At 45.2% G+C, this 12,829-nt stretch overlaps 1 long non-coding RNA gene across 1 annotated transcript; it reads right to left on the bottom strand.

Annotated features, from left to right (window-relative positions):
- Nucleotides 1–3,136: 3,136 nt before the first annotated feature.
- LOC138120242 (uncharacterized) lies at nucleotides 3,137–5,190 on the bottom strand. Its single transcript, XR_011155791.1, has 3 exons — nucleotides 4,934–5,190; nucleotides 4,775–4,817; nucleotides 3,137–4,424 (listed from the first exon to the last, which is right to left on the bottom strand). It is a non-coding gene; the product is annotated as an uncharacterized lncRNA (long non-coding RNA).
- Between the last annotated feature and the right edge of the window lie 7,639 nt (nucleotides 5,191–12,829).

The following is a 12,829-nucleotide window of genomic DNA, read 5'->3' as shown; positions in this document are numbered from 1 at the left end:
CCTCCATCCATCCATCCATCCATCCATCCATCCATCCATCCATCCATCCATCCATCCATCCTCATCCATCCATCCATCCAATCCATCCCTCTGTCCCTTCCATCCCAGATTAGACCTTCCCTAAACTGCTCCAGCTGGGATTGCTCAGGTTTATTGGAGGCTCCTGGGTGACGCTGCTCCTGGGAACTCCAAACTACTGCAGCCTGAGCATCGACCAGCTGCGTTAAGGTGGAAAATTCACAGGGGTCAAGACATAAAAAAACCCCAATAGAAATGAAACATTTACAAGTGTGACAATGAGGAGTGGGATCTGCAGAGCTACAAATGCTGTCACCCAGGGGTTGTGCCACATCTGAGCAGGAAAAAGTGCCACAGGCCAGAAATCCCACGGACAGGAGCTCCATGAGTGAGCAGGGAAGCGTTTTACGCTTGGCATAAACAGAGGTTTGCCCAAAGTGTTCCCTTTGCTGAGGCTCCACTTGAAGCCTTTCTAAGGCCGCAAGAGGAGTCCCTGATAATCCACCCTATTTACAAATCCATTTTTGCTTCTCCTTGGCCTTTCCCAAAAGGGCAGAAGGGAGGCACAGCAGCTCCAGGCTTCCACACAGCAGCAAGGTTGGAATTTGTCACTCCAAGAGCAGGAGGAGCTGCTGGGTTGCCCAAATCTGCCCTGGATCACCAAACCACTGGTGACGAGTTCACTGCACCAAACTTCTTATTTTGCCATCAGAGCTGATCTTCAGACAGTTCTTGGAATGAGAAATGGTGAACAAACCTCAGGCTCACAGCCCCTTTCTGCATTTTTCTACCTGCAAGGCTGGGAGAAGCCACAGGAGAACAAACGTCTCCAGAACGAATTTTAAATGGTGCCCATTGCTCTCAGCCTGGAGATTTTCCAGCAGCTGCTCCACGACTGATATCCAAAAATCAGGGAGAGCTCCCAGGGGCAGCAGCCATCCCACATTTGAGCAGTGTGGCCATTCCCTGTTAAAAAAAGGGAAAATCCCCCAGTAACTGATGGGAACAGAGCCTGGAACCTGTGTGGGGAAAGTTCTTCTCATTCCCCCTAATCCCGCTGAGCCCTGGCAGCCCTGGGGGGGCTCCAGCCAAGCCGGGGGACCAGAAGGTGACACTGAGCTGCTGGACCAGGTGCTTGGCAGCATTTCCTTCATCTCCCCCCTATTTTTGCTCACCTGCCATTTCCAGCCCGTTTGCAAATATAGATCAGAGGCTCTGCCAGCAACAGGACAGGGAACACCTTGCAGGAAAGGATTTCCAGCAACAAAAGTTGTCCCTTTTTTGTCCTGAACCTTTCTGTCCTCCAGCAAATGTTCTCTTTTCTAGATGGGAAAACTCAGAGACCAATTCTCACCTCTCTGCTCCTCCTGCAGAGGTGGCGTTTTACAAAATGGGCGATTTGACCCAGAGCTGCAGCCTGGAGGGAGCCCTGACAGCAATTCCCATCGGGGAGGAATGGTCCCTGCAGGATTCCAGCAGTCCCAGCAATTCTCCCTGCTCTGGGAATCTCTTGGAGCGCGGTTCGCTGCGCTTTCAGTAACAAATGAACGCAGGGATAGATCCTCTGGGGGATTCCCTACGAATTCCCTCTGCAGCTCGGCTTAGAGCAACCCATTTACACCTATTTGGGGCTGCATCCCAAAACCAAATCCACCTTTTTTGTGTGTTTGGGCACATTGAAGGCGCGGAAAACTGCACAAAAATAGGGTTTTCAAAGCAAATATGAGTTAAGAGTTCTGCCTTTGCATCTATTTGCGTCTGCATCCCACAAAAAAAAATCCCCTTTTCAAGAAGGGATTGTTTTTCCTCAAGTTTGGGCCCATTTCAGGTGCAGAAAGCTGCATGAGAGATGATTTTCAAAGCAAATATGAGTTAAGACTTCACTCTCTCACTGAAACTCATGGCCCAAGAAATTATTTTCATTTCCCAGAGAAATCCTACAGACACCAGGGGTAATTTTTGTGAGCAGGGGAAGAATGATCCCAAATTATCACTTCCTGACAGCTCTGGGGAAACCAGGGGATTTTTCCTTTTGGATTCCAATTTCTTAGCAAACTCCTTAAAACAAAATATTAAAACCTCAGAGCACGATATGAAGAATTCTCTTTCCAATGAAGTTTTCTGCAAGGTATTTGCTTTTCTAGGTCCCAAAATTCCAGGAAAAAGGTCAAAGAGGGGCACAGAGAGAAAAATAGTCCTTGGTTGGCTCCAATCTTTGGGATTTCAATGAGATTTTCTAGAACATTCATCCATCTCCCTGCCATGGGAGTGGAGCTGAGCTGGCCCCAAAATCCCACCCAGAATGATTCATTATTCCCAGCACTGCACACAACCCCCCTGGCTCTTTGAGAATAAATTAGGCACTGATTGGAATTTTTCCCTCGCATTTCTGAGGCAGTTTGGTGTTGTTGAAGACACGAACACTGAGCTGAAATGGGAATTTTCCGGGAAAAAATAGGATTGGGATTCAGTGCAGTCACATCTTCCCACATGGATCCGAGTCCTTCTCAAAGAGCTGCTTAGGGTTACAGAGGTTTTGGTCCTGCTCATCTTTGTTATTATATTTTTAAGGTGAAAGAAAGGATTTTTTAAGGTGAAATAAAGGGGGGTTTAGGGTGAAATGAAGGATCTTTTAAAGGTGAAATTAAGGATTTTTTTAAGGTGAAATAAAGGGATTTTTTTAAGGTGAAATAAAGGATTTTTTATGGTGAAGTAAAGGATTTTTTTAAGGTGAAATAAAGGAATTTTTTAAAGAAGAAATAAAGGGATTTTTTAAGGTGAAGTAAAGGAATTTTTTAAGGTGAAATAAAGGATTTTTTAAGGTGAAATTAAGGATTTTTTAAGGTGAAATTAAGGATTTTTTAACGTGAAATTAAGGATTTTTTAAAGTGAAATAAAGTGGGTTTAGGGGGAAATAAATGGTTTTTTAAAGGTGAAATAAAGGTTTTAAGGCAGATTATTCCACATTCAGATGGGATGGGGTTGGTGCTCCTGAACAACACCCAGCTCAAAGCAACAAGAGGACAGAATTTCTTTGTTAAAAGATGCCTTCATTCTTTATTATGTTGGGTTTTAAAAAGAAATGCTCATTCTACAGGATCTCTATGGCCTCAGAATATTCTGAAATGAAAATGAGGGACTCCCATAAAATATATTTAATAAAATAGGTTTAATTAAAAATTTAATAAAAAATCAAAACATTTCTGCTGAGCATCCACTCAAAACTCCCGGTACCAAAGGAATCCGAGCTCAATCCGTGATGCTCGAGTGGATTTAAGCTGGACAAGAGCCCTTCCTAATCCTGAGAGAAGGGAATGGCCAAAACCCAGGATGGAATTTTTTAGGAAAAGCAGCAATAGCCCCTGGTGGAGTGAACTGATGCATTCCCCAGCTGGAATCCCCAGCCAATGGATTCACTGCACACAACCCCGAGCTGCTCTTTATTTATAAGAGAATGAAAAGGATCAGGTCTATTTTTAACTTCCTGGAAAGTTTAAAAATAAAGAGCAGCTTTCAATAATGCATTAAGCAGCAGGTTCTGCAAATGAGCCCGTGGGTGTGACGGAGGTGAAGTCCTGCGGCTCCATCCATGCCACGCAGAGGAGAATTTAGGGCAAAACCTGAGGTACAAGTGGTGAGAAATGGATAAATACAGGTAAATTTACGTGCAGGAGGAGATTTAAGGGATGGCAAGGAGGCTTTGGAGTGGCCTGGAGCTGAATCCCCCCTCAGCTCAAGAAATTTTAGAAGGAAACTAATTCCCCAGAGCATTTTTCTTGTGATGGGAACACATCCACGCACGTTGGATTTAGGGCTGCAAGGTCTCCCCAGTCCAGCCCTGCACCTTTCAGAATCTGCAGTCTCACTTTAGGAATTTTTCCACCTTTTTTTCGCCCTTCCCAAAGCTCCTTTTTCCAGCACATTTGTGCCCTCGTGCCTTCCACTGTTCACAATTCGAGTCGGGGTTTGCATTAACGAATTCCACAGCAAATCCTGGGACAAGGGGACAACGATCCCAGCAGCAGCCCTTGGAAAGCTGAAATGAGGAGCTCTGAGGGCTGGGGCAGAGCCTTGGTCCCTCTCCTCAGGCACCACTTTGTCACTGTCACCCTGAGCAGGGGCCTCCAGGTGCAGGAGGCGGACGTGGGGACTTTGTCAGAAGTCAAAAAACCATCCCCATCATTCCCCAGGGAATCACCAGGGCCACCACTTGTGGCTGGATCAGTTTTTGAAGACCTCCACGGATGGTGACTCACGGAAATGGCACTTGGGGACACTTTAGTGGACACAGTGCCAGGTTCAGCGCTGGCTTTGATGGTCTTCAAGGTCATTTCCAACCTAAACGATTCCATGATTCGTTTCAGACACACCAAGCGAGCTCCTCCTTCCTCAGAGAACACCGACAACTAAACAGAGACAATTTTTTTCCAAATTATTTGGTATTTTTTAATGTTTCAGCTCAGACAAAACCTCAGGTGAAGGGTGGTTCATAAAGGTAAAATCCAACCTTGCCTCCAAAACCAGATCCTGGTAATTTTTTTCCCTTTCCTTTTATTTCTCTCTCCACAATAGGAATAATATTCCTTTAAGCCAAGAAAAGATAATAATAATAATAATAATAATAATAATAATAATAATAATAATAATAATAATAATAGTAACAATAATACAACTCATTTCACATAAAGGATGGGGAGAAGCCCAGAACCAACACAGGGTGTGACACAGAACCCACAGAGAAAAATGCATCACTTACACTTGCATTGAAAGGTTTCTCTAAAACAAATTAATCTGAAATCCTGTCCAGAAAAAGAAGACATTATTTTAAAATTCAATTGACACACAATGAAAGAGGGGTTTTATTGAAGTGTTTTCTATTGTATAAAACGATGCCCACACACAAGACACAACCCACCTGAGTTTAAAACATTCTGGTTTTCCACATAGAATGGTCAAGGGTGGAAGGGACCTTAAAAATCATTGTTTCTCCAAATATAAATTCCCTATAATTTGATTAGCAGCACTCTGAACCCAAACCCGAGTGACACAACAGCACCAGCACCGAGGAGAGGAAAGCAGAACACGGGCAGGGAAGGAGGAGTTTCCCAACAGGAAAATCAGCTCCTAAGCCCAGCTTTACTCCGCACTCAACCCCTCAGGAGCTGCAGCTGGAGGATGAATTCCCAGTGGATACATCTCAAGCTCGAGGTGCTGACAGGCTCCATCCCTCCCGGGTCACATCCCACAGCTCCTGGTCCCAGCCCAGCTCTGCCTTCCCCCCACCCCAACGGCCTCACACTGGGGCCAAATTCACCTCGGCGCAAATCCCAGCTGAAGTAGGGGACCAGTGCTAATGAAAGCGATCAGAAACTCAATTTTAAATCCCACAGGTGGCTGGTAGAGCCCTCTTTTTGCACTGAAGGATGGGGAATAATATCCTGTACAAATATAAAGTGAATTTAGCTGCTGAAAGCTCACAACAGTCTGGCTTTTATTGGCATTCCTCCCTCTCTGCCCTGGCTTCCTCTCCCCCTTTATATTTTAAGCAGCAGCTCCTTTATTTCTGTCCATATTGGTACCTTATGCTCGCTGTAAATACAGAAAACTCAACTTAGGGCTCCCAGATCTTCCCCCCCAATATTTTTAAGGAGAAAAGGTCAGAGTATTCCAGTGAACTGACGCACTCGGTCTAATTTATACAGCAAGAAGCTTAAAATTGTGCGTCATTTGACCATTTTCCATTTGTTCATGCTGAGATTAAGAGATGGGCTTATTGTCGAGCTTATAGCTGAAATTACAACTAAGAGAAAAAAAGGGTTAGAGGGGATCAGTGGCTGCAGCTGGGCTGGGATTTACAGCTGCCCAGTCATGGCAGTGGAAATTAGAAAACTTGAGAAAAGCTGTTGGGAGGGACTGGGAGGAGCCGAGCGAGTAATTAACCATTCCAAAGGTGAATGTTTCCAAATAAAACAGGGGAGCCACGGCTGCCTGGGAGCAATCAGAGCTCATTTAATTGCCCAAAAGCATCTGTGAGCAGGGAGGGGGTGCAGCTGAGTGAAAAACCCAGCTCCAACCTCGGAAATCAGTGGCAATACAGGATTTTCTTGAGGACTCAGCACATTTTGGACCAATCCCTCACCGCTCTGCACTTCTCACATGGCACGAGTTCCACCCCCACCAAAATTCCCTTTCCTCAGGTGTCTCACCAACCTTTTTTTCCCAATAAATTGGATGTTTTCACCACACAAATCACAAATTTCACATTGAATATTCCCGAATTTTGCAGCAGGGCAGGCAAGTCCAGTTAAAAACTGGAGCTGGTCGCTGTTTGTTCACCATTTATCCCAGGAGGTTTCTGTGGGGTTTTCTGCACTTGTGTGCCCACCACCAAACCCTGAGCTGATAAATCCAACTGGATTTCCAGGGAATCGTGGAAATTCCTACAGGAAATGCAGATCAAGATTTTAAACCTGGATCAGCAAATAGCAGATTTGATTAAAGTAGGAAATCCGTGAGAACTCCCACAGTTCTGATTCCCTCCCCTTCCATGAATCCCAAACTGATCCGTATTTACACGATGCTGGTGAGAAGGGGAACAGACTTGCTGAGGTCTCCTTGGAAGAACTGCTGCTATCTTTAGGATTTTCCATTTCCATCTGGGATATTTTCACGGGGCTGCAGACAGATGGCTTTTCTAGGAAGGTGAAAAGAGGAACATTGCCATCCCAGTGATGGATTTCCACGTGTGGCAAATCCCTGAGACCCCAAGATTCTGCTCAGACTAAATTTATGGATTTTTCACCACCAAACAGCCTTGCTCCCTGGTGGAAAAACAAGAAATCTCACGTTCTGACTTTGCAAACGCTCAAAAAGGTGAAAACACACAAAGTTCTGGTGCCAGAAGCTGCCTGGGACAGCCAGGGCAGTTATTTTGCTGTTTAGAGGAAGATTTATGATGAAATATCCATTAACAAGCTTTACAACTCTGAAAACTACCTGACATTTTCCAGAGCTGTATCATTCCTGACTGGAAGTACCAGAAAAATAGGAAAATGTGGCTGCAGGAGGGAGCAGAGCAGCAACTCAAACACGAGGGAGCTAAACCAGGTCCCCTCAGCGGGAGGCTGCCAAAACAAGAGCCACGGGGCCAACCTGAAAAAGCAAATAAATTAAATATTGTTTCAAAATCTGTCAGTGAAGAGTCTGTCTGTGGTTGCACCTCCTGCTCTCGGAGTTTTGTGGGATCATCTAAATTTTCTCCTTTTTCTTCATGAGCTCTCCCTCAGCTCTGGTTTTAGAGGCTGCAAACTGGGCCAGGAACCACCTGGATCAAGGCAGGGATTCATATTTTAATGAGTTAATAAAACATCATTTGTTAATTGGCTCCACCCATGGTACCCTGACAGAGGTGAGACAGGAATGCCAGAATTTTAGGGAATACCTGGATTTGTATGAATGAAATTGAAATTGAGATTAAAATCTGAATCTTCAGGATGCGGTGCCCAAACCTGGCTGTGAGATCCGAGTGTGACATCACAAAGGAGTGGGATTTCACTCTGAATCCTGATCCAGAGGAATGGCATTTCATCCTCAATTCCAATCCAAAGTAATGGGTGGGATTTTCTTCTGAATTCCAATCCATAGGTGTGGGATTTCACTCTGAACCCCAATCCAGAGGAATGGGATTTTGTTCTGAATTCCAATCCAAAGGAATAGAATTTCATTGTGAATCCCAACACAAAGCAATGGGATTTCATTCTGAATCCCAATGCAAAGGGACACACCCACAGCAATTATCTGACAACCTCCCAACCTCCAAGATCTGGAGGGAATTTTATCCCATTTTGAAGTGGCAATCTGAGACAGACAAAAATTATTATTGCATAAATAAATTAGAATAAAAGAAAAAATTACCCAGGAGAGCATTTTTCTCCTGGAACCCTCCAAGTGCTGCCAGAACCAGGAATTTAATCCAGGGGTCTCCAGCATCCTCAGGGTTAGACTCTAAAAATAGGATGGGACCTCTCCTGAAAGGCACACTTGGAACAATTTTATTTCCACTCCAAATGCACAGGTAGAACAATAAGAAAATGAGGCAACAAACCCCAAGGATGCAGCAGCTCATTAACCACCACCACAGATAAACCTGGATCTGCCTAAGGCTGATTTTTCCAACCTGAAGAACCCGGCAGCATCCCTATCCTCGTGTTTATTCCCATCTCCAGGCCGATTCCCAAAGCTTCTGTCAGATAGAAAAAGTTCCAGGGAGCGTAAGAGGAAAATGTGTTTAGCCCTGGCTGCAGGAAGGCAAAGCAGATAAAGTTCAGCGTCTCAGCGTGTGGAGGCTTCAAATGTGATTATGCCATGAAACACACTGGGCCAATTTTCCAGCCCCAGCAAACGTATTAAATGTCATTGTCTTTCTAAGAAGAAAGGATCTATTCTATTTTCTTTTTTTTTACAGACTGAGGAAGATTAAAGGTAATCTCACTAAATCCTCAATCACCCCACAGGATACGTTTTTTTTTGGACGTGGCTGTGTCATTCAGAACATCGCATTCCGTAACGAGAGGGGTTGGCTTATCCCTCCTGCTTCTCTTTGTCCCTTCAAACCCTGGGTTTGGCACCCACTTTAAATCTGGCTTTAAACCCAGGGTGGCTGCAGCCCTCCCATTTGACTTTAAAACACTTCAGAAAGGCCAAATCCAAGGGGTTTCCTTCCTGCTTGGGCTGCTGGATGAAAAGCCAAGTTCACCTTTGCCAAGCTGGATTCATTTCCCTGCTCCCCCTCTGCTCTCTCCCACCTCCCGTTATTAAAATAAAAAATAAATAAAACTCAAACTCAGCCCCTCAACAAACAGGTGGGGAGAAAAAAAATACTGAAGAGAAACTCTTTGGCTTCATGAAATGCAGTTTCTTCAGGAAGCCTGACAAAGATAAAACTTGCTGGAAGTGCCTGGATCGGGCAGCAGCACGGGGAATTCCATGGGGAATTCACTGGATGTGTGGTCATCTGTCAAAAGGAGGTGGCAGGAGTGGGGTTTGTGCCAAATAAAGATTATTTCAGGCCTGGAGTTGCTGGGGACAAGTCACAAACCACAGCAGAGCCCTGCTGAGAGCTTGGATTAACCCAGGGGAAAGAGGCCAATTGCTCCCACGTCAGCCATTCCCCATCCCAGGACCACCACAGGGACTCCTCTGGGATTTGGGACCCAGAAAACTGGGAGGGATCTTGAATTCCCATAAAAGCCCTTTAGTTGTTCCCTCCTGCTTGGAAACAGATTTTCACCTCCGGAGGGACTTTCCCACCTGGCCAGAGGCTCCTTTTTGAGAGATTTGGGAAGATAACAAAGCTTCACCCCAGAACCGTCACCTGCACCCATCCCATCGTCGATTTAAAGGCTCAAGATGGGTTTAGGAGAGCTCCAGGGCAGGCTCAGCCTCTGCCAGGGTGAATGTGCTACAAAATGAACCCAGTCGGTCCAAAAGGCTCCACAAAACCAGAGAGTCCATAAAATAACCCAACAGATACAGCAAAAAATGACAATATTAGGGAATAAATCATGCCAAGGCAGGGGGGCTGAGCCCCTTGGAGCTGAAGTCGTGGCCTTTTCCACCAGTTTTTCTTTGAAGGGGAACCCCAGCATTTATTTCCAAGCTCTACTAAAGACACTGCTCTAAAATTGACCAGGAGGGAGAAATTCTGGAGAAAAAGGATTTATTTTCCGCAGCATTTTCTCATTTAAAGGGATCAAATCCCAGCAATCTGTGACATCCATCAGGGCCCCATTGTTGCCTGTAACTTTTTAATAAAAGAGCAAATCGGAGATGCACAAACAGCGTTTAAAGCAGGGGTTTCAGAGCAGAAGGGCCAAATTCTGCCCTCCCGCCTTTACCGTGAAAAATCCTCCCTGGGAGTTTAAAGCACAACCTGAATTTCAGTTCAGCTTTGAACCTTTCCCCAAGTGTCCAGAAGTTCCTCTTTTAACAGGTGGGATGTTTACCTGAGTGATGATGGCGCAATTACTGCTGGCTTCTAATTAGGAATTAATGACTCCAATGATCCTGAAGCACAGCTTGGGAGCCTGGCACCAAACCCAGGCACTCCCCTCCACAAAAAGCACCCAGCACTCCAAAACCACCTCGAATCGTTTCAGCCAGCTTGCTACAAAGTCGATTTTGATGATTTAATTGGAAATGATGTTTAATAGGAGGCTGGTTTTGCAATTACCATGAAACCCTTTTGCTTTCTGAGCCCTTTTGCTAATGGTGTTCCCTCGGATCACTGGCTTTTTATCAGCTGGATTTTTATGAGGCTCAGAGGGCCCAATTTGATGTTCCCAGGTATTTCCAACAGAACATGCTGTTCATTGTTTAAAAGTAACATTATTAGAAATGGGGCTGAAAACATCATGTTACCGGGGTTTTTTTGTTGTTGTTCCAGAATTAGAGGCTTCGAATTCTCTGAATCTGATATTATTCAACAACTTTGGAAACTTTAAAAGGCATTTAATGGAAAACTGGTTTCAGATTCCAAGTTTTGGCTCCAAAATTCAGCATCCTCTGTTGTGATCCATCCCTGGGTCACATCAAAACCCAGCCACTGCCGTGTCATCCTTGCCACCCCAGCAGGGGCAGGGGGAGAGGAAATATCTGCGGATTTTGGGGAATCCTAAAACATCCTGAGCTGGGCAGGATCCACAAGGATCATCAAGGTCCAGTTCCTGCACAGGGCACCCTCTAAAATCCCAGCAGGTGTTGTAAAAGGCAGCATCACCTCGTTGAAATGAATAATAGTTAATTAATAGCAATAACCTCACCTCCCTTAACAATGTTGATGATAATTATTGCTCTGAGCATGAAGGAAATAATTCTTACATCAGTATTTTAGGTGCATCTTGACAGTGGATAATGGCAACCGGGAAAAGTCACTTTATTTCCTGTATTTCCCATCCCAATCCTGGCACAGGGTGGGGGGCAGAGTGAGAGTTCTCTCCTCGCTGCTAAGGAGCCTTTGCTTTTCTCAAACAGGGAATTTCTTTTCCCACTGAGCTGGGATCCAGTGAAACCTGAGGAGCACAGGGAGGGCATTCCCAGCCATCAGGCAGGAGAGGGGAACGAGTGAAATCCCCAGGAGAGGCACAAGGAGGAAAATTCCCTCCCATCTGCGTTCTATCCTGCTCTGCCTGGTCTTCTGTGGCTGCAAAATTCCCTTCATTTATGATTCCCTGGTGCTCAGACCAACATCTCCCTGATAAAACTCACAGAGGTCTCATCCTCTGCTGCATTTCTCCCTCTCCAAAATTGAAACCAAACGATTCCAGCATTCCCTGCTCCATCCCGTGGATTCCAGGGCACCTCCAGAGCTCCGGGCCTGAGGTTTTCACGGCCCACCTGAGCTGGTGCTCCGTGGCTTTCCCACTCTCCAAACTCTTCACTTCCAGCTGGCATTTGTTGCCTCATCCCAACGTTTGCTCTCCCTGATGGTTTCAGCAGCCTGAGTGCACCAAGGGGCTTTGTTCAGGTGGGTGCAGCAGGGATTTGCTTTTGGCTCCTGCTGCAGGAACTCCAGAACTGAAGAGGAAAAGAAATGGCTCCCTTAATGGAGGGAATTTTATCCAGATTTGAAGTGGCAATGTGAGACAGACACTAATTATTATTGCCTAATAGAATTATTAATTCAAATCAAATACAAAAATTATCCAGGAGAGCATTTTTTTCCTGGAGGCCTCCAAGTGCTGCCAGAACAAGGAATTTAATCCAAGTGTCTCCAGGTGCTGAATGCACCTGAATTTTTACTGCAGTTTCTGCCTTGGTGACACATTTTGCCTTTTGCTGTTAGAGAGAAAATGTGGATTATTGGGGAAAGAAAAGGAAAAGGAACAAAACTTGTGCCTTGTGTCCCTCATTCCCACATCTGTCCCTGCCCTGGGGACAGGCACCGCTTTGTGCTGCGTCACCCTCACAGCAGCGCTGCCCCGAGGATCCCAAATGGGGCTGAATTATCAGCCCCACTCATTGAAATAATCTGAATTCCCCTCTCCAGGCGTGGCCCCAGGACTCAGGCTGTGCATGGTCCCCGTGCAGGGCCAGAATTTTTGGCCATTTCAGGATTAATGTTGAAAAAGATGCCAAAGGTTGGGATCCTGCTCAGTGCTGAAGTGAAATCTCAGCAAAAAACTGCTTTAGAAGACACATGGCTGCCTTCCTATTTATCTTTCTTCTTTATTAAAAACCCAACTAATAAAATAAAAGGTGCTCTCAGAGACTTTAAGCAGAGGAGAGGAAGCTGAATTCAGCCACTGCTGCCCAAACTGATGAGATCTTTGGAAAAGAATCCCAGATGTCAGCAAAAACTCCTTTGTCCAGTCCAAGTGAGAAGGCAATTTTTTCCTTTTATTTTTTTGGAATAAAACCAAGCCAAGGATGACAAGATTGTGCAGAAGAGACAGAAAACACAACAGAAAAAGGAGACAAAAATAAGATTGTGAGGATGGAGGAAAAAAGGTGGCAGCAGATAAGAACTGAGAGTGAAAGAATTACAGCTTGGGAAAACAGGAGCTGGGATAAAGCTCTGTGTGCTGGAATCAAAAAATTTGGGAAAAACAAGGGTAAAACTTGGAAAGAACAAGGGAAAGGTGAACTCTGATCAAGGCTCTGGGTTTTGTTCCATCTCCCCTGTTGGCTGCTCACATGGACACTTTTTTAAGGAGACCTCAGGCAGCAAATTCCAGCTGGGATCCAACTCCCAAAGGCCTTATGGAAAAAGGGGGAGTGTATTCCCAGGTTCCTCCAGGTGAATCCCATGCTC

Source organism: Aphelocoma coerulescens, chromosome 18 (genome assembly GCF_041296385.1).
Source record: "Aphelocoma coerulescens isolate FSJ_1873_10779 chromosome 18, UR_Acoe_1.0, whole genome shotgun sequence".
NCBI lineage: Eukaryota > Metazoa > Chordata > Aves > Passeriformes > Corvidae > Aphelocoma > Aphelocoma coerulescens.
The sequence above is the reverse complement of the archived record's forward strand: the minus strand, read 5'-3'. Positions and strand labels throughout refer to the sequence as shown.